This window comes from Oncorhynchus masou, unplaced genomic scaffold, assembly GCF_036934945.1.
Source record: "Oncorhynchus masou masou isolate Uvic2021 unplaced genomic scaffold, UVic_Omas_1.1 unplaced_scaffold_824, whole genome shotgun sequence".
Lineage (NCBI taxonomy): Eukaryota > Metazoa > Chordata > Actinopteri > Salmoniformes > Salmonidae > Oncorhynchus > Oncorhynchus masou.
The window spans coordinates 291,304-313,887 of record NW_027014719.1 but is presented as its reverse complement, the minus strand read 5'-3'; the positions used below and the strand labels follow the sequence as shown (position 1 = coordinate 313,887).

Below are 22,584 nucleotides of genomic sequence, written 5' to 3'. Positions count from 1 at the left end.
GGCTGTCATGAACATCGTAAGTGTCTGCTAGCCGTCTGTACTGGCTGTCATGAACATCGTAGTGTCTGCTAGCCGTCTGTACTGGCTGTCATGAACATCGTAAGTGTCTGCTAGCCGCCTGTACTGACTGTCATGAACATCGTAAGTGTCTGCCAGCCGTCTGTACTGGCTGTCATGAACATCGTAAGTGTCTGCTAGCCGCCTGTACTGGCTGTCATGAACATCGTAAGTGTCTGCTAGCCGCCTGTACTGGCTGTCATGAACATCGCGGTCTGCTAGCCGTCTGTACTGGCTGTCATGAACATCGTAAGTGTCTGCTAGCCGTCTGTACTGGCTGTCATGAACATCGTAAGTGTGCTAGCCGCCTGTACTGGCTATCATGAACATCGCGGTCTGCTAGCCGCCTGTACTGGCTGTCATGAACATCGTAGTGTCTGCTAGCCGCCTGTACTGGCTGTCATGAACATCGCGGTTCTGCTAGCCGTCTGTACTGGCTGTCATGAACATTGTAAGTGTCTACAGCCGCCTGTACTGGCTGTCATGAACATCGTAAGTGTCTGCTAGCCGCCTGTACTGGCTGTCATGAACATCGTAAGTGTCTGCTAGCCGCCTGTACTGGCTATCATGAACATCGTTAGTGTCTGCTAGCCGTCTGTACTAGCTGTCATGAACATCGTAAGTGTCTGCTAGCCGCCTGTACTGGCTGTCATGAACATCGTAGTGTCTGCTAGCCGCCTGTACTGGCTGTCATGAACATCGCAAGTGTCTGCTAGCCGCCTGTACTGGCTGTCATGAACATCGTGGTTCGCTAGCCGCCTGTACTGGCTGTCATGAACATCGTAAGTGTCTGCTAGCCGCCTGTACTGGCTGTCATGAACATCGTAGTGCGTGCAGCCGCCTGTACTGGCTATCATGAACATCGGTCTGCTAGCCGCCTGTACTGGCTGTCATGAACATCGTAAGTGTCTGCAGCCGTCTGTACTGGCTGTCATGAACATCGTGTCTGCTAGCCGTCTGTACTGGCTGTCATGAACATTGTAAGTGTCTGCTAGCCGTCTGTACTGGCTGTCATGAACATCGTAAGTGTCTGCTAGCCGTCTGTACTGGCTGTCATGAACATCGTAAGTGTCTGCTAGCCGTCTGTACTGGCTGTCATGAACATCGTAAGTGTCTGCTAGCCGTCTGTACTGGCTATCATGAACATCGTTAGTGTCTGCTAGCCGTCTGTACTGGCTGTCATGAACATCGTGTGTGTCTACTTACGCAGTAACTTCCGGCGCCGACAGAGATGGCCGCCTCGCTTCGCGTTCCTAGGAAACTATGCAGTTTTTTGTTTTTTTACGTGTTATTTCTTACATTAGTACCCCAGGTCATCTTAGGTTTCATTACATACAGTCGAGAAGAACTACTGAATATAAGATCAGCGTCAACTCACCATCAGTACGACCAAGAATATGTTTTTCGCGACTCGGATCCTGTGTTCTGCCTTACAAACAGGACAACGGAATGGATCGCATGCAGCGACCCAAAAAACGACTCCAAAAAGAGGGAAACGAGGCGGTCTTCTGGTCAGACTCCGGAGACGGGCACACCGTGCACCACTCCCTAGCATTCTTCTTGCCAATGTCCAGTCTCTTGACAACAAGGTTGATGAAATCCGAGCAAGGGTAGCATTCCAGAGGGACATCAGAGACTGTAACGTTCTGTGCTTCACGGAAACATGGCTCACTGGAGAGACGCTATCCGAAGCGGTGCGGCCAACGGGTTTCTCCACGCATCGCGCCGACAGAAACAAACACCTTTCTGGTAAGAAGAGGGGTGGGGGCGTATGCCTTATGGCTAACGAGACATGGTGCGATGAAAGAAACATACAGGAACTCAAATCCTTCTGTTCACCTGATTTAGAATTCCTCACAATCAAATGTAGACCGCATTATCTACCAAGAGAATTCTCTTCGATTCTAATCACAGCCGTATATATCCCCCCCCCAAGCAGACACATCGATGGCTCTGAACGAACTTTATTTAACTCTTTGCAAACTGGAAACCATTTATCCGGAGGCTGCATTCATTGTTGCTGGGGATTTTAACAAGGCTAATCTGAAAACAAGACTCCCTAAATTTTATCAGCATATCGATTGCGCAACCAGGGGTGGAAAACCTTGGATCACTGTTACTCTAACTTCCGTGACACATATAAGGCCCTGCCCCGTTCAAACCCCCGAGCTGACCCTGTTTGGAAAAGCTGACCACGACTCCATTTTGCTGATCCCTGCCTACAGACAGAAACTGAAACAAGAGGCTCCCACGCTGGTCCGACCAAGCTGACTCCACACTCCAAGACTGCTTCCATCACGTGGACTGGGACATGTTTCGTATTGCGTCAGATAACTACATTGACGAATACGTTGATTCGGTGTGCGAGTTCATTAGAACGTGCATTGAAGATGTCGTTCCCATAGCAACGATTAAAACATTCCCTAACCAGAAACCGTGGATTGATGGCAACATTCGCGTGAAACTGAAAGCGCGAACCACTGCTTTTAATCAGGGCAAGGTGTCTGGTAACATGACCGAATACAAACAGTGCAGCTATTCCCTCCGCAAGGCTATCAAATAAGCTAAGTGTCAGTACAGAGACAAAGTAGAATCTCAATTCAACGGCTCAGACACAACGGCTCAGACACAAGAGGCATGTGGCAGGGTCTACAGTCAATCACGGACTACAGGAAGAAATCCAGCCCAGTCACGGACCAGGATGTCTTGCTCCCAGGCAGACTAAATAACTTTTTTGCCCGCTTTGAGGACAATACAGTGCCACTGACACAGCCTGCAACGGAAACATGCGGTCTCTCCTTCACTGCAGCCGAGGTGAGTAAAACATTTAAACGTGTTAACCCTCGCAAGGCTGCAGGCCCAGACGGCATCCCCAGCCGCGCCCTCAGAGCATGCGCAGACCAGCTGGCTGGTGTGTTTACGGACATATTCAATCAATCCCTATACCAGTCTGCTGTTCCCACATGCTTCAAGAGGGCCACCATTGTTCCTGTTCCCAAGAAAGCTAAGGTAACTGAGCTAAACGACTACCGCCCCGTAGCACTCACTTCCGTCATCATGAAGTGCTTTGAGAGACTAGTCAAGGACCATATCACCTCCACCCTACCTGACACCCTAGACCCACTCCAATTTGCTTACCGCCCAAATAGGTCCACAGATGATGCAATCTCAACCACACTGCACAATGCCCTAACCCATCTGGACAAGAGGAATACCTATGTGAGAATGCTGTTCATCGACTACAGCTCGGCATTAAGCTCGAGACCCTGGGTCTCGACCCCGCCCTGTGCAACTGGGTACTGGACTTCCTGACGGGCCGCCCGCAGGTGGTGAGGGTAGGTAACAACATCTCCTCCCCGCTGATCCTCAACACTGGGGCCCCACAAGGGTGCGTTCTGAGCCCTCTCCTGTACTCCCTGTTCACCCACGACTGCGTGGCCACGCACGCCTCCAACTCAATCATAAAGTTTGCGGATGACACAACAGTGGTAGGCTTGATTACCAACAACGACGAGACGGCCTACAGGGAGGAGGTGAGGGCCCTCGGAGTGTGGTGTCAGGAAAATAACCTCCCACTCAACGTCAACAAAACTAAGGAGATGATTGTGGACTTCAGGAAACAGCAGAGGGAACACCCCCCTATCCACATCGATGGAACAGTAGTGGAGAGGGTAGCAAGTTTTAAGTTCCTCGGCATACACATCACAGACAAACTGAATTGGTCCACTCACAAAGGCAGCAGCGCCTCTTCAACCTCAGGAGGAGGAGCACTCACAAACTTCTACAGATGCACAATCGAGAGCATCCTGGCGGGCTGTATCACCGCCTGGTACGGCAACTGCTCCGCCCTCAACCGTAAGGCTCTCCAGAGGGTAGTGAGGTCTGCACAACGCATCACCGGGGTCAAACTACCTGCCCTCCAGGACACCTACACCACCCGATGTTACAGGAAGGTCATAAAGATCATCAAGGACATCAACCACCCGAGCCACTGCCTGTTCACCCCGCTTTCATCCAGAAGGCAAGGTCAGTACAGGTGCATCAAAGCTGGGACCGAGAGACTGAAAAACAGCTTCTATCTCAAGGCCACCAGACTGTTAAACAGCCACCACTAACATTGAGTGGCTGCTGCCAACACACTGACACTGACTCAAGTCCAGCCACTTTAATAATGGGAATTGATGGGAAATGATGTAAATATATCACTAGCCACTTTAAACAATGCTACCTTATATAATGTTGCTTACCCTACATTATTCATCTCATATGCATACGTATATACTGTACTCTATATCATTGACTGCATCCTTATGTAATACATGTATCACTAGCCACTTTAACTATGTCACTTTGTTTACATACTCATCTCATATGTATATACTGTACTCGATACCATCTACTGTATCTTGCCTATGCTGCTCTGTACCATCACTCATTCATATATCCTTATGTACATATTCTTTATCCCCTTACACTGTGTATAAGACAGTAGTTTAGGAATTGTTAGTTAGATTACTTGTTGGTTATTACTGCATTGTCGGAACTAGAAGCACAAGCATTTCGCTACACTCGCATTAACATCTGCTAACCATGTGTATGTGACAAATAAATTTGATTTGATTTTGATTTGACTGTCATGAACATCGTGTCTTCTAGCCCTCTCTGTCTCACTGGGTTTTCTTTTGGTAGGGTGTCAGCAACACCAAAGTTGTGGGTTTGATTCCCACTATTACCAAATATGGGCTAGTGTGCTGGGTGTCAGCTGGAAGTAGCCTTTGGTCGGCTGAAATGCCCTTTCTTTTATTTCCAGTGCAAACTTCTTAACCCTACTCTAAATCCATCCCAGTAACTTGCTTATAGTTCTAGGGAACTAGGTTTCAAATAACTTGATTTACACGTTAGCTTCTTTGCTTAGGTAGGCTGCAGCCTTGACAGTAATTCTGTTGTCACTGTATGTAGGCAATGTTATGTAACATCCATGTCAACAACATCATCCAAAACATCCCATCTTGGCTGGGTCAATACCTATGCTAGATGCTTCCATGTGTTTCACCCTCATCTCTGTTCTGTTAGTATTGTGACATGTTTTGATTTATCGCTCCTTCCCCATGTCCTGTAGCCCTCATCCCTCTCTTTTATTGCTCCTTTCCCATGTCCTGTAGCCCTCATCCCTTTCTTTTATCACTCCTTCCCCATGTCCTGTAGCCCTCATCCCTTTCTTTTATCGCTCCTTCCCCATGTCCTAGTATCCATCTTTTATCTCCTTCCCCATGTCCTTTATCCCTCTCTTTTATCGCTCCTTCCCCATGTCCTGTAGCCCTCATCCCTCTCTTTTATCGCTCCTTCCCCATGTCCTGTAGCCCTCATCCCTCTCTTTTATTGCTCCTTCCCCATGTCATGTAGCCCTCATCCCTCTCTTTATCGCTCCTTCCCCATGTCATGTATCATCCCTCTCTTTTATCACTCCTTCCCCATGTAGCCCTCATCCCTCTCTTTTATCACTCCTTCCCCATGTCCTGTAGCCCTCATCATCCCTCTCCTTTATCACTCCTTCCCCATGTCCTGTAGCCCTCATCCCTCTCTTTTATCACTCCTTCCCCATGTCCTGTAGCCCTCATCCCTCTCTTTTATCACTCCTTCCCCATGTCCTGTAGCCCTCATCCCTCTCTTTTATCGCTCCTTCCCCATGTCCTGTAGCCCTCATCCCTCTCTTTTATCACTCCTTCCCCATGTCCTGTAGCCCTCATCCCTCTCTTTTATCACTTCTTCCCCATGTCCTGTAGCCCTTATCCCTTTCTTTTATCGCTCCTTTCCCATCCCTCTTTTATTTCTATATTTTTTCATTTTCCAAATGACTACAACTTCCTGTGCACTGACCCTTGTGTTTTTAGCACTTCCTGGACGGAGGCCAGACCAAGTCATCTGACCTCGCCCTCGCTCTATTGCTGTTGAGCGCATTAGGCAACTTTTTTCCAAAACACAGTAACTGTTGGGTCCGGCTGCAGCTGTCAAGGAGGGCTAGCACAGGACAGTGTATCAGGAAAGGGGATTTGAATAACAGAGAGCTCCCCTGGCTTCACCGGATCCAGTGGACAATAAGAAGGAGAGGAAACACACATTATCCTCCACATCCTCTCAGGTGTCTTGTTTTCAGCCCTGCTAACCTCTGCTTTGAACTCCACAGCCTCCTGTTATTGTGTCAAGGGAGACTGTAGTGATCATACAGTGAGTGAAGCGCACTTCCACGGTAACGGAATTACACTGAGACTCCGATTTTTCACTTTTAAAATATATACCAAACAAAAACTATTTGATTTTCAAAGTAAAAACAACAACTCTATGCTGCACAACTACTTTTAACAATTTCCACTGAACATTTTACAAAGACACATTGCCAGACCTTGTGCTTAGAGTTCTATGGTTTGTTAAACTTTGAAATCAATAGTTTTTGTTTAGCATACAGTCGTTGCCAAAGCTTTTGATAATGACACAAATATTAATTTTCAACAAAGTCTGCTGCCTCCGTTTACATTATGGCAATTTGCATATACTCCAGAATGTTATGAAAAGTGATCAGATAAATTGCAATTAATTGCAAAGTCCCTCTTTGCCATGCAAATGAACTGAATCCCCCAAAACATTTCCACTGCATTTCAGCCCTGCCACAAAAAGACCAGCTGGCATCATGTCAGTGATTCTCTCGTTAACACAGGTGTGAGTGTTGACGAGGACAAGGCTGGAGATCACTCTGTCTTGCTGATTGAGTTCGAATAACAGACTGGAAGCTTCAAAAGGAGGGTGGTGCTTGGAATCATTGTTCTTCCTCTGTCAACCATGGTTACCTGCAAGGAAACGTGCCGTCATCATTGCTTTGCACAAAAGGGCTTCACAGGCAAAGATATTGCTGCTAGTAAGATTGCAATCAACCATTTATCGGATCATCAAGAACGTCAAGGAGAGCGGTTCAAATGTTGTGAAGAAGGCTTCAGGGCGCCCAAGAAAATCCAACAAGCACAAGGATCAGGGCACCACCAGTACAGAGCTTGCTCAACAATGGCAGAAGGCAGGTGTGAGTGCATCTGCATGCACAGTGAGGGGAAGACTTTTGGAGGATGGCCTGGTGTCAAGAAGGGCAGCAAAGAAGCCACTTTCTCCAGGAAAAACATCAGGGACAGACTGATATTCTGCAAAGGGAACAGGGATTGGACTGCTGAGGACTTGGGTAAAGTCATCTTCTCTGATGAATCCCCCTTTCCGATTGTTTGGGGCATCCGGAAAAAAGCTTGTCCGGAGAAGACAAGGTGAGCGCTACCATCAGTCCTGTGTCATGCCAACAGTAAAGCATCCTGAGACCATTCATGTGTGGGGTTGTTTCTCAGCCAAGGGAGTATGCTCACTCACAATTTTGCCTAAGAACACAGCCATGAATAAAGAATGATACCAACACATCCTCCGAGAGCAACTTCTCTCAAACATCCAGGAATAGTTTGGTGATGAACAATGCCCTTTCCAGCATGATGGAGCACCTTGCAACAAGGCAAAAGTGATAACTAAGTGGCTCTGGGAACAAAACATTGATATTTTGGGTCCATGGCCAGGAAATCTCCCCAGACCGTAATCCCATTGAGAACTTGTGGTCAATCCTCAAGTGACGGGTGGACAAACAAAAACCCACAAATTCTGACAAACTCCATGCATTGATTATGTAAGAATGGGCTGCCATCAGTCAGGATGTGGCCCAGAAGTTAATTGACAGCATGCCAGGGCGGATTGCAGAGGTCTTGAAAAAGAAGGGTCAACACTGCAAATATTGACTCATGTAATTGTCAATAAAAGCCTTTGACACGTATGAAATGCTTGTAATTATACTTCAGTATCCATAGTAACATCTGACAAAGATATCTAAAGACACTGAAGCAGCAAACGTTGTGGAAATTAATATTTGTGTCATTCTCAAAACTTTTGTCCACGACTGTACATTTTAAAGTGAAAAATCTGAGTTTCCTAATTCTGTTACCATGGAATTGCCCTGAAGCAAAACAAAGAGAGATGTCATCATCTTCCTCGGGAGATGCAGGAGCTTTCCATTGTCTAAGTGTGTTGACTAGACTAGTGTGAGGACGGCCATGTTGAAACTCATTAAAAGGGTGAAGAAAGATGGTATTTCGACAGCTCTCACGTGATACTGTCCGTCTGTCTCCTGTGGGATGCTGTCCTCAAACTATATTGACATGCAGGATAACAGAGTATTTAAATATTCCCAAAATGATAATAGTGTTTAGGTGAAAGGAAATGCAGCTAGTGAGAGAGAAATGTGTCTCGATGATGATCTAAACTACAGGTCTTTTTATTCTCGGCATTACAACGACAGAGACATTGGTGGTGTGCAGTTTCACTTCAAAACGCCTTTCATGTTGGGAACAGCTTGGACCGTACCTAGTATGATAGACCAGTTGTTTCAGTCGGGTACATGGCAGCAGGCACAATGCCTATTTGAGTTCCAGTGCAGTGCTATTTGTTCAGCTATGTGTTTCATCTCTTTTATACTGAAGGCTTTCCCTGCCTTTGGCAGTGGAGCAAGTACTGGGACTCGAGGACAAATAGCATTTATGATGAAAGAGTCCCTTCATACATTGTGCTGGTGATATGCTGTCTGCAATGTCACTATGAAGAAGCCCTGCCTGCAGAGTTAGAAGTTGGTTTGCTCACCAACAAGGGACAGTCTTGGATTCCAATGTGACCAATGTCAGGATAGTTTTTGAAAAAACGTTCACACAAAGTCAAAGTAAACACTTTTTTTAAATGTACGTTCATATTGTTTCCACGGAGACGATCCCGATTTGACCAATGTCAGGGGAATTTTTTCAAATCCCTGAAACTCAGTTCATAATATCAGCTCAGCTCAAAAGTCCCAATATTATTCAATACCCACATAAGGTTGCGGTTTGGTGTGGCTTTGTAAATTTCACTGGACCAACTTTTGGTCCTAAATCAGACGAAGTAGGCCTATAATTTGATACGTTTGACCACCACTGTAAGTATTGGTAATGACTCATTTTCTCAAGCGTGAAATCCAAAAGCTTTGGTCCATGACCACAATGCATCACTCTGACCAATGATGACTCAATGGAGAAGGTAAATATTACTCAGTGTTGTTGTGAACAGATCAGAACACATCCAAACACATGAAAAACCTTTATATAGAGCACACATCTATGTTGTAAAGGACATACTAAGGTGTTATACACTGCTTTATTTTAGGGCTGTTTCTGGAGAGCTACTGTCCTGTAGGTTTTCACTCCAACCCTGTTCCTGGAGAGCTACTGTCCTGTAGGTTTTCACTCCAACCCTGTTCCTGGAGAGCTACCCTCCTGTAGGTTTTCACTCCAACCCTGTTCCTGGAGAGCTACTGTCCTGTAGGTTTTCACTCCAACCCTGTTCCTGGAGAGCTACTGTCCTGTAGGTTTTCACTCCAACCCTGTTCCTGGAGAGCTACTGTCCTGTAGGTTTTCACTCCAACCCTGTTCCTGGAGAGCTACCCTCCTGTAGGTTTTCACTCCAACCCTGTTCCTGGAGAGCTACCGTCCTGTAGGTTTTCACTTCAACCCTGTTCCTGGAGAGCTACCCTCCTGTAGGTTTTCACTCCAACCCTGTTCCTGGAGAGCTACCGTCCTGTAGGTTTTCACTCCAACCCTGTTCCTGGAGAGCTACTGTCCTGTAGGTTTTCACTCCAACCCTGTTCCTGGAGAGCTACCCTCCTGTAGGTTTTCACTCCAACCCTGTTCCTGGAGAGCTACTGTCCTGTAGGTTTTCACTCCAACCCTGTTCCTGGAGAGCTACCCTCCTGTAGGTTTTCACTCCAACCCTGTTCCTGGAGAGCTACCGTCCTGTAGGTTTTCACTCCAACCCTGTTCCTGGAGAGCTACCCTCCTGTAGGTTTTCACTCCAACCCTGTTCCTGGAGAGCTACTGTCCTGAAGGTTTTCACTCCAACCCTGTTCCTGGAGAGCTACCCTCCCGTAGGTTTTCACTCCAACCCTGTTCCTGGAGAGCTACTGTCCTGTAGGTTTTCACTCCAACCCTGTTCCTGGAGAGCTACCCTCCTGTAGGTTTTCACTCCAACCCTGTTCCTGGAGAGCTACTGTCCTGTAGGTTTTCACTCCAACCCTGTTCCTGGAGAGCTACCCTCCTGTAGGTTTTCACTCCAACCCTGTTCCTGGAGAGCTACCCTCCTGTAGGTTTTCACTCCAACCCTGTTCCTGAGAGAGCTACCTGAGAGCCTCCTGTAGGTTTTCACTCCAACCCTGTTCCTGGAGAGCTACCCTCCTGTAGGTTTTCACTCCAACCCTGTTCCTGGAGAGCTACTGTCCTGTAGGTTTTCACTCCAACCCTGTTCCTGGAGAGCTACCCTCCTGTAGGTTTTCACTCCAACCCTGTTCCTGGAGAGTTACTGTCCTGTAGGTTTTCACTCCAACCCTGTTCCTGGAGAGCTACTGTCCTGTAGGTTTTCACTCCAACCCTGTTCCTGGAGAGCTACTGTCCTGTAGGTTTTCACTCCAACCCTGTTCCTGGAGAGCTACTGTCCTGTAGGTTTTCACTCCAACCCTGTTCCTGGAGAGCTACTGTCCTGTAGGTTTTCACTCCAACCCTGTTCCTGGAGAGCTACCCTCCTGTAGGTTTTCACTCCAACCCTGTTCCTGGAGAGCTACTGTCCTGTAGGTTTTCACTCCAACCCTGTTCCTGGAGAGCTACCCTCCTGTAGGTTTTCACTCCAACCCTGTTCCTGGAGAGCTACCCTCCTGTAGGTTTTCACTCCAACCCTGTTCCTGGAGAGCTACCCTCCTGTAGGTTTTCACTCCAACCCTGTTCCTGGAGAGCTACTGTCCTGTAGGTTTTCACTCCAACCCTGTTCCTGGAGAGCTACCCTCCTGTAGGTTTTGTCATTACAATATGTGGCGCTTCTTCAAGGTTCATCAGTTCCTATGCTGCGGTGTGAGACACCACCTTACTGGATAGGTCTAGCTTTGACAGCTACAAGTGGTTGTCTACCAACAGCTTCAAAATTATCCACACAATTCATTAGATGGATTACTTCAAGACAAGCCGTCCTTAACGCGTCTATTTTGAACGCCTGCTTCTTTCCGTCAGATAGGTCCGCTATTTTATCACACTCCAAGTCCGAACAGGAAAGGTGTCAGCATTGGGTCCTTGACTTCTAAACACAACGAGGACTAAGTAACCCTGAAAGTGTTAGGGCTGATTTAAACCAGTCTTAACGTATAAGTAACCCTGAAAGTGTTAGGGCTGATTTAAACCAGTCTTAACGTATAAGTAACCCTGGAAGAGTTAGGGCTGATTCAAACCAGTCTTAACGTATAAGTAACCCTGGGAGAGTTAGGGCTGATTTAAACCAGTCTTAACATATAAATAACCCTGAAAGAGTTGGGGCTGATTAAACCAGTCTTAAAGTATAAGTAACCCTGGGAGAGTTAGGGCTGATTTAAACCAGTCTTAACATATAAGTAACCCTGAAAGTGTTAGGGCTGATTTAAACCAGTCTTAACATATAAGTAACCCTGATAGAGTTAGGGATGATTTAAACCAGTCTTAACATATAAGTAACCCTGAAAGTGTTAGGGCTGATTTTAAACCAGTCTTAACGTATAAGTAACCCTGAAAGTGTTAGGGCTGATTTTAAACCAGTCTTAACATATAAGTAACCCTGGAAGAGTTAGGACTGATTAAACCAGTCTTAACGTATAAGTAACCCTGAAAGAGTTGGAGCTGATTAAACCAGTCTAAATGCATTACCCAGCACTTGGCTCAAACACATTATGAGTCTGATGCCGTATGCCTCCCTCCTCCTGGAGAAAGGAAACAGTTCTTAGTGAAAATGAGCTCTCACTTTCTAGCACCCGTTCAGTGAGCCTCCTGGGCCCCTACTTAATGTAGGACTAGAAACATAAAGCCAGTGTGTGTTTGTGTGTATTACAACCTGTGACCTGAAAACTGAGGTGTGTGTGTGGGCGTCTGCCTCCAAGATGTTGCTAATCAGCCCGGGTGAAAGCTGCTGCTGCTTCTGGAGTGGTTGTTTGTTGTTACCAGAGAATCAAAGGAACCCTTAATTCACTACAACAGCTTGAGAGATAAGAGGGACCAAGGGATGGATGAAAGGAATGAGGAGAGGGAGGGAAGGAGTGTGTGTGTATAGAGCTTTTCCAAGTACCTAAAGAAAAAGAGGTATTATACCCTCCTGAAGGAGGTAATTGTGTAGTTCAGATAACCTGGCCATCTGTCTCCTAAACCTCAACTGGACAGATGGAACATGTTAATACTGTAATCTGCAGAAGTGAGACCCGTGGATGTTGTTTTCTGCATCACATTGTTGCTTTAGAGAAATGTGAGCAGGGAACAGAAAGTTGATTTTTATTTTTTAATCTTAAAAAAAAAAATGTACCCCCATTTGTCCCCAATTTTGTGGTATCCAATTGTTAGTAGCTACTATCTTGTCTCATCGCTACAACACCCGTACGGGCTCGGGAGAGACGAAGGTTGAAAGTCATGCGCCCACAGGAGTCGCTGGTGCGCGATGAGACAAGGATATCCCTACCGGGCAAACCCTCCCTAACCCGGACAACGCTGGGCCAATTGTGCATTGCCCCACGGACCTCCTGGTCAGTTATGACAGAGCCTCGGCGGTGAACCCAGAGTCTCTGGTGGCACAGCTAGCGCTGCAGTACAGCGCCCTTAACCACTACGCCACCCGGGAGGCAGGGAACAGGAAGTTGACCAAAGTTATCAATCATTCTTTTGTGTTTCTGAAGGGATTTTCCAGACAGACTCATGTATAACTCATCATCACTGTCTGCTTTGCCTTGCCAGTGTAGTAGGAAACATTCCTCAGTAGACAAGACAGTCCTTTATTTATAATTATTGTGATATACCTCATATGACCTGTATACCACACGTGGTCTCAATGAAAGACAATACAACATAATGGTACTGGATTGCCTATTTGTTGAGAAGGACACGTTTTTGGCCCAACCCACTGAGTCTAAATCATGTTCATTCTGTTTCAGGTGTCGGGGTTGTTTCATGATGCCAGCATTGGAAACCCGATCAACATCGTAGTGGTTCGTCTGATCCTGCTGGAGAAGGAAGAGGTAAGAGAACCACAGCTCCGCCCTGCATGTTACAAAACACCATTAGCAAACCACTGTCATTGGAGCTCCGTTTTAAAGACAGATTTACTGAATCAGTGTTGAAAGACTTACGAAGGGTTCATTAGTGGCATAAAATGACTGCCAGATCTTAATGACAATGACCATTTAATCCTACCCTAAAACAAAACTGTCAGACTGACCACAGCAAGATATTTTAATTTGATTTTAGCCATATAAAACACAACAACAAAAAAGGTAACACAAAAATAGCTAATTATGAATTGATCACAAATCCTAACACCAGTCAATAACAGATTCAAGTGGCTTGAGTCCCAGTGTCATACGAGGAAATGGAATATGTGACGCACATTGTAAAGATATCGCAAAGTAACGTTTCTTTTGATGGCGTCGAGAGTCCACTCTTGTTAAAACTAGTGTATGTTTATGCGTTGTCGCTTGAAACTAAGCAGTTATGCTCTTGGTAATTGGTCTAAACTAGTTCCAATGTCATTTTCCGTAAACGATCAAATAATATTATTAGTTTGTAATGATCTGAGGAAGTTCTGACTGCAGGCGATGACCGACTCCGTATGAGAGAGATTGAGACGGGGAGAGAGAAATGGAGAAATAGAGAACAAGAGAGAGCGAGAGCCAGTACATAGCTACCTGCCTTTCTGTTTATTCAACTGTGAAGCAGTGTCTATTTCACTGTCCATCTTTGTAATGTTGTGCCATAATATCCTAGTCTTGGGGGAAAGGATTGTCTATTGCACTGCAACATTCTAGAGATTTACTTTGTTGGTGGAGGGATGATAACAGAGAAGCTCATTAGCGAGAGAAGGAGAGCGAGAGAGTGAGAGATGGATAGCGCTAGCCCCATCTGACTCCTGTCTCTATCCTCTTTCCCCTCCAGCCTTGTCGTCATCATCATAGCCAAGGCCTCAGTTACATCCTTCAGCCTTGTCATCATCACAGCCAGTTCTTCAGATAGACCCTTCAAACAGCATTTTACATCAGAACACCACTGGCTCCCAGTGTAGGAAGTATAGGCCCCTACACCCTTCCCACAATGTGTTAGGAAGTGTAATGTGTAGCTAATGCTGAAACAAATCTCTCTGAAGTCGTGGTTACTGGCCAATGGGAATGATGTAGTCTGAGAAGGGGCATGTAGGGTAAGTTTCCTAACCATTCCCTAACCAAATCGTCTGAAACTGTTCTAGAGGTCTCTGTTTCATGTCTATATTTTGAAAGAGGAATTGGCCTGATCAGCTCAAAAGTTGGTAGTAGAAAAAAGTATTTGGGTGGCGATTTCAAAAGGCATACATTTGAAAAAAGGAAGAACCTGTTTTCTTTTCATTTTGAATGTATTTATTTAGCAGGTCAGAGGTCAGAGCAAACGGAGGCATTTCGGCAAAGCCTTTGTCTAAAGCTGACTAAGCCTGTCGCCGAAACACGTTTGTTTGCAATGTCTTCTGCTCAAAAAAATTATATTTGAACTTATTAAAAGAAAACAGGTTTTTCCTTTTTTCAAATATTCCACTGACACTGTAGTGTCTGTACGTTGACACACAACCATATAGTTTAGGCTCACTTTTCCTATGGGTAGACTACTAGACTGTCGATGTTTACATCCCTGCAGAGTAAAGTCTGTTGTTGGCCATAATGTGGTTCTTAATGGGTTGTCATAATCATGCTTGAAAGTGCACATTTGAACCTTGAATGCACTTTTGACTCCTGAAGGTGAATCTAACTCTTCATCAAGAGCTAATAGTTCAAAGCTTTGATAATATGGACAATTGTATTACATTCTAGAATGGCTGTCTAGTAGTCACAGCAACATCTTTTAAATGCCTCTAAAGCAGTGATGTAGGGGTAAAACAAAATTGGTGGGAAAACTCTCTGGTTGTAATGCTTCCTATTCTTTCAATGCTTTTTCCCACAAAAGGTGTGTAACCTGTGTTTACTTGACTACTGCTCTACAGGGACCAGATAAAGGTCTCACAACCAGAGAACCAGTTTACAACCAGGAAATGATGTCATTATGACATCAGATGCCATAAGCTACACAGCTTTGGGAAACCCTCACCCCTGTTCATGAAGGTATCTGATGTTTCATTGTCTAACGTAACGATGACATCCCTGTGGTTGGCAGGAAGACCTGAAGATCACCCACCACGCTGACAACAGCCTGAGCAGCTTCTGTAAGTGGCAGAAACGGCTTAACGTGAAGGAGAAGAACACGCGGTCCATCACGACGTGGCCGTCCTTCTCACCAGGTAATCCACCCCCACCAAGGCTGAGTTCCATTTGCGGTCTCTTGGGGAGAGGATGTATACTGAACAAAAATATAAAGGCAATATGCAACTATTTCAAAGATTTTACTGAGTTACAGTTCATATAAGAAAATCAGTCAATTGACATCTGTGGCATTTTGTTGTGTGACAAAACTGCATATTCTTTAGAATTATTGTCCCCAGCACAAGGTGCACCTGCGTAATGGTCATGCTGTTTAATCATCTTCTTGATACGCCACACCTGTCAGGTGGATAGATTATCTTGGCAAAGGAGAAATTCTCATTGACAAGGATGTAAACAAATTTGTGCCCAATCATTTTAGATAAATGAAGCTTGTTGTGTGCATGGGACATTTCTGAGATATTTTATTTCAGCTCGTGAAACACGGGACCAACACTTTACATGTTGCGTTTATATGTTTTGTTCAGTATACTTTCCTCTCCTTACTTATGCTTTCTGAATAGTAGTACCTTTTGGTGCCGTCCTCGAAGCTGAAGGAAGTGGTCCTCCTCGCAAGCATTTGTCCTATTTTATTTATCTCAAAACGCCCAAAATGTATTTCTCCTCACCATTCAGTCATGGAGGACAGTCCTTTTAAAACGATGAATGGAAGGGATGTGAGACATTACATGTAGAACACCATACTGGAACAAACCAGCCTTGAGATCCTTTGCCTACCTTCCCCTCCCATTGATGACTGTTATTCGCTGTAGTTTACCACCAGAAACTAATTGTATTTTCCTTCTTAATTGAATAGACCTTTTTTCCTCCCTCGCTCCATCTCTTTGATGAGACTCTGCTTTCCACTCAAAGCCACTCATTAAACTACGACTCTTTTGTTTGACAAACGAGTGCAATTAGAGGCTCCCCCAGAACTTTCATTTGAGCAGCGCCACAACAACAAGGATATTTCCAGAGATTTGGTGACATTCCTTGGACCTTTTTCAGAAGTTAGTTGGAGCCCCTGAGATGTACTTTTCTCCAATTGTTTTAATTTAAGTAGCTTTTCCACAGAGATTCATCCCACCGGTCATGGTCTTGATAGATTCAGAACATTAAACACATGTCAAGAATAGGAAGTGATGATGTTAAAGGTCATTGTTGTGCTCCTTATTACAATGTTTCAGTCCTTCTCTCCCTCTGTCCTCTCCTTCTCTCCCTCTTTCCTCCTTTTCCCTCTCCTTCCCTCATCCTCTCTCCTTCTCTCCCTCCCTCCTCCCTTTTCCTCTCCCTCCCTCCTCCCTTTTCCTCTCCCTCCCTCCTCCCTTTCCTCTCCCTCCCTCCTCCCTTTTCCCTCTCCCTCCCTCCTCCCTTTTCCCTCCCTCCCTCCTCCTCCCTCCTTCACTCCTCCTTTTCCTCTCCCTCCCTCCTCCCCTCCTTTCTCCTTCCCCTCCTCTCCTCCCTCATCCTTCGCCTCTTTCCTCTCTCCCTCCCTCCTCCCTTTTCCTCTCCTTCCCTCATCCTTCTCTCCCTCCCTCCTCCCTTTCCTCTCCTCCCCCTCCCCCCTCTCCTTCCCTCCTCCCTTTCCCCTCCCTCCCTCCTTCTCCTTCCCTCCCTCCTCCCCCCTCTCCTTCCCTCCTCCCTTTCCTCTCCCCTCCCTCCTCCCCTTTCCTCTCCTTCCCTCATCCTCTCGCCTTCTTCTCCCTCCCTCCTCATCCTCCTTCTCTCCCTCCTCCTCCCTTTCCTCTCCCCCTCCCTCCTCCCCTTCCCCCTCCCTCCTCCCCCTCCCTCCCTCCTCCCTTTCCCCCCTCCCTCTCCCTCCCTCCCTCCCCTCCCTCCTCCCCCTCCCCTTCCTCCTCCCTCCCTCCTCCTCCTCCCCTCCTTCCCTCCTCCCTTTCCTCTCTCTCCCTCCCTCCTCCCCCTCTCCTTCCCTCCTCCCTTTCCCTCCCTCCCCTCCCTCCCTCCTCTCCTCTCCCTCCCTCCTCCCCTCCTCCTCTCCCTCCCTCCTCCCTCTCCCTCCCCTCCCTCCCTCCCCTCCTCTCCCTCCCTCCCTCCCTCCCTCCCTCCTCCCCTCTCCCTCCCTCCTCCCCCTCTCCTTCTCTCCCTCCCTCCCCTCCTTCTCTCCCTCCTCCCTCCCCTCTCCCTCCCTCCTCCCTCCTTCTCTCCTCTCCCCTCCCTCCTCCCCCTCCCTCCCTCCTCTCCTCTCCCTCCCTCCTCCCCTCTCCCTCCCTCCTCCCTCTCCCTCCCTCCCCTCCTCCTTCTCCTTCCCTCCCTCCTCCCCTCTCCTTCTCTCCCTCCCTCCTCCCCTCCCCCTCTCCCTCCCTCCTCCCCCTCCCTCCTCCCCTCCCTCTCCTTCTCTCCCTCCTCCCCCCTCTCCTCCCTCCTCCCCCCCTCCCTCCCTCCTCCTCTCCTCCCCTCCCTCCTCCCCTCCCCTCTCCTTCTCTCCCTCCCTCCTCCCCTCTCCTCTCCCTCCCCCTCCTCCCCTCTCCTCTCTCTCCCTCCCTCCTCCCCTCTCCTCTCTCCCTCCCTCCTCCCCCTCTCCTCTCCCTCCCTCCTCCCCTCTCCTCTCCCTCCCTCCTCCCCTCTCCTCTCCCTCCCTCCTCCCCTCCTCCTCCTCCCTCTCCCTCCCTCCCTCCTCCCCCTCTCCTCTCCCTCCCTCCTCCTCTCTCCCTCCCTCCTCCCCCTCTCCCCCTCCCTCTCCCCTCCTCTCCCCTCCTCCTCCCCTCTCCTCTCCCTCCCCTCTCCTCTCCCTCACTCCTCCCCTCTCCTCTCCTCTCCCTCCCTCCCTCCTCCCCTCTCCCTCTCCTCCTCCCTTTTCCTCTCCCTCCCTCCTCCCCTCCCCTCCTCGCCCTCCCTCCCTCCTCCCCTCCTCTCCTCTCCTCCCTCCTCCCCTCTCCCTCCCTCCCCTCCCCTCCCCCTCCCTCCCTCCCTCCTCCCCTCTCCCTCCCTCCTCCTCCCCTCTCCCCCTCCCTCCCCCTCCCTCCTCCTCCCCTCTCCCTCCCTCCTCCCCTCTCCCTCCCTCCTCCCCTCTCCCTCCCTCCCTCCTCCCCCTCTCCCTCCCTCCCTCCTCCCCTCTCCTCTCCTTCCCTCCTCTCCTCAGAAAGGACATCTGTACGGCCATCAATAAGCCATGTGAGACCCTGGGCCTGTCTCATGTGGCAGGAATGTGTCAGCCCCACCGCAGCTGCAGCATCAGTGAGGACACGGGCCTGCCGCTGGCCTTCACCGTCACCCACGAGCTCGGGCACAAGTAAGTGCATCGCATGTGCACATGGACACACACACGCACACACTCTCATTAACACCACACCTCATACATTTCTGTCACATGGTTGTATATTTCTTTTATTTCACCTTTATTTAAGCAGGTAGGCTAGTTGAGAACAAGTTCTCATTTACAACTGCGACCTGGCCAAGATAAAGCAAAGCAGTGCGACACAAACAACAACACAGAGTTACACATGGAATAAACAAACATACAGTCAATAATACAATAGAGAAAGTCTATATACAGCATGTGGCAATAGGCATGAGGCAATAAATAGGCCATAGTGGCGAAATTATTACAGTATGGCAAATTAAACATTGGGTTGATAGATGTGCAGAAGATGAGTGTGCAAGTAGCAGTACTGTGGTGCAAAGGAGCAAAATAAATAAAAATATGGTGATGAGGTAGTTGAATGGGCTATTTACAGATGGGCTATGTACAGGTACAGTGATCTGTGAGCTGCTCTGACAGCTGGTGCTTAAAGCTGGTGAGGGAGATATGAGTCTCCAGCTTCAGTGATTTTTGTAGTTCGTTCCAGTCCACTGGCAGCAGAGAACTGTAAGGAAAGGCGGCCGAAGGAGGAATTGGCTTTGGGGATGACCAGTGAAATATACCTGCTGGAGTGTGTGATGCGGGTGGGTGCTGCTATGGTGACCAGTGAGCTGAGATAAGGCTGGGCTTTACCTAGCAATGACTTATAGATGACCTGGAGCCAGTGGGTTTGGCGACTGATATAAAGCGAGGGCCAGCCAACGAGAGCATACAGTTCGCAGTGGTGGGTAGTATATGGGGCTTTGGTGACAAAATGGATGGCACTGTGATAGACTGCATCCAGTTTGCTGAGTAGAGTGTTGGAGGCTATTTTGTAAATGACTTCGCCGAAGTCAAGGATCAGTAGGATAGTCAGTTTTACAAGGGTATGTTTGGCAGTATGAGTGAAGGATGCTTTGTTGCGAAATAGGAAGCTGATTCTAGATTTAATTTTGAATTGGAGATGCTTAATGTGAGCCTGGAAGGAGAGTTTACAGTCTAACCAGACACCTAGGTATTTGTGGTTGTCCACATATTCTAAGTCAGAACCGTCCAGAGTAGTGATGCTGTACAGGTGGGTAGGTGTGGGCAGTGATCGGTTGAAGAGCATGCATTTAGTTTTGCTTGCATTTAAGAGTAGTTGGAGGCCACGGAAGGAGAATTGTAGAGCATTGATTCTCGTCTGGAGGGTAGTTAACAGTGTCCAAAGAAGGGCCAGAAGTATACAGAATGGTGTCGTCTGTGTGGAGGTGGATCAGAGAATCACCAGCAGCAAGAGCGACATCATTGATGTATACAGAGAAAAGAGTCGGCCCGAGGTTTGAACCCTGTGGCACCCCCATAGAGACTGCCTGAGGTCCGGACAACAGGCCCTCCGATTTGACACACTGACCTCTGTCTGAGAAGTCGTTGGTGAACCAGGCGAGGCAGTCATTTGAGAAACCAAGGCGGTTGAGTCTGCCGATAAGAATGTGGTGATTGACAAGAGTCTAAATCCTTGGCCAGGTCGATGAATACAGCTGCACAGTATTGTCTCTTATCGATGGCGGTTATGATATCGTTTAGGACCTTGCACGTGGCTGAGGTGCACCCATGACCAGCTTGAAAACCAGATTGCATAGCGGAGAAGGTACGGTGGGATTCGAAATGGTCGGTGATCTGTTTGTTAACTTGGCTTTCGAAGACCTTAGAAAGGCAGAGTAGGATAGATATAGGTCTGTAGCAGTTTGGGTCTAGAGTGTCTCCCCCTTTGAAGAGGGGGATGACCGCGGCAGCTTTCCAATCTTTGGGGATCTCAGACAATACAAAAGAGAGGTTGAACAGGCTAGTAATAGGGGTTGCAGCTCTTTCAGAACATCAGCTATCTGGATTTGGATGAAGGAGAAATGGGGAGGCTTGGGCAAGTTGCAGTGAGGGGTGCAGGGCTGGTGGCCGGGGTTAGGGGTAGCCAGGTGGAAAGCATGGCCAGCCGTAGAAAAATGCTTATTGAATTTCTCAATTTTTGCGGATTTATCGGTGGTGACAGTGTTTCCTAGCTTCAGTGCAGTGGGCAGCTGGGAGGAGGTACTCTTATTCTCCATGGTCTTGTCACATGGTATGTCACATGGTTGGATGTGTCACATGGTTTAATGTGTCACATGGTTGGTGGTTGGATGTGTCACTTGGTTGGATGTGTCACTTGGTTTAATGTGTCACATGGTTGGTGGTTGGATGTGTCACTTGTTTGGATGTGTCACTTGTTTGGATGTGTCACTTGGTTGGATGTGTCATTTGGTTGGATGTGTCACTTGGTTAGTGGTTGGATGTGTCACTTGGTTGGATGTGTCACTTGGTTGGATGTGTTTGATTTGCCATCTTCTCTGTGATTATGGGTTGAATGTTAAGTGTTACAGTGCCTTCACAAAGTATTCCACATTTTTAAATGGATAAAAAATATATAAATCCTCACCCATCTACACACAATGCCCCATATTGACAATGTGAAAACATGTTTTTATACATTTTTGTTATTACAAAAATATCTAGTTTGCTTAAGTATTCACATCCCTTAGTCAATACTTTGTAGAAGCACTTTTGGCAGCGATTACAGCTTTGAGTCGTCTTGGGTACGTGTCTGGATCAGCTTTGAGTCGTCTTGGGTATGTGTCTGGTTCAGCTTTGAGTCGTCTTGGATATGTCTGGATCAGCTTGGAGTTGTCTTGGGTATGTCTGGACCAGCTTTGAGTCGTTTCGGGGATGTCTGGGTCAGCTTTGAGTCGTCTTGGGTATGTCTGGATCAGCTTTGAGTTGTCTAGGGTATGTGTCTAGATCAGCTTTGAGTCGTCTTGGGTACGTGTCTGGATCAGCTTTGAGTCGTCTTGGGTACGTGTCTGGATCAGCTTTGAGTCGTCTTGGGTACGTGTCTGGATCAGCTTTGAGTCGTCTTGGGTACGTGTCTGGATCAGCTTTGAGTCGTCTTGGGTACGTGTCTGGATCAGCTTTGAGTCGTCTAGGCTATGTCTGGATCAGCTTTGAGTCGTCTCGGGTACATGTCTGGATCAGCTTTGAGTCGTCTAGGCTATGTCTGGATCAGCTTTGAGTCGTCTCGGGTACGTGTCTGGATCAGCTTTGAGTCGTCTAGGCTATGTCTGGATCTGCTTTGAGTCGTCTCGGTACGTGTCTGGATCAGCTTTGAGTCGTCTAGGCTATGTCTGGATCAGCTTTGAGTCGTCTAGGCTATGTCTGGATCAGCTTTGAGTCGTCTCGGTACGTGTCTGGATCAGCTTTGAGTCGTCTAGGCTATGTCTGGATCTGCTTTGAGTCGTCTCGGTACGTGTCTGGATCAGCTTTGAGTCGTCTAGGCTATGTCTGGATCTGCTTTGAGTCGCTCTAGGCGTGTCTGGATCAGCTTTGAGTCGTCTAGGCTATGTCTGGATCAGCTTTGAGTCGTCTAGGCTATGTCTGGATCAGCTTTGAGTCGTCTCGGGTACGTGTCTGGATCAGCTTTGAGTCGTCTAGGCTATGTCTGGATCTGCTTTGAGTCGTCTCGGGTACGTGTCTGGATCAGCTTTGAGTCGTCTCGGGTACGTGTCTGGATCAGCTTTGAGTCGTCTAGGCTATGTCTGGATCTGCTTTGAGTCATCTCGGGTACGTGTCTGGATCAGCTTTGAGTCGTCTAGGCTATGTCTGGATCAGCTTTGAGTCGTCTCGGCTATGTCTGGATCAGCTTTGAGTCGTCTAGGCTATGTCTGGATCAGCTTTGAGTCGTCTAGGCTATGTCTGGATCAGCTTTGAGTCGTCTAGGCTATGTCTGGATCAGCTTTGAGTCGTCTAGGCTATGTCTGGATCAGCT

At 47.6% G+C, this 22,584-nt stretch overlaps 1 pseudogene; it reads left to right on the top strand.

The window, feature by feature from the left end:
* Positions 1–22,584, top strand: part of LOC135537722 (A disintegrin and metalloproteinase with thrombospondin motifs 7-like) — a 57,137-nt pseudogene that overhangs the window by 5,619 nt on the left and 28,934 nt on the right.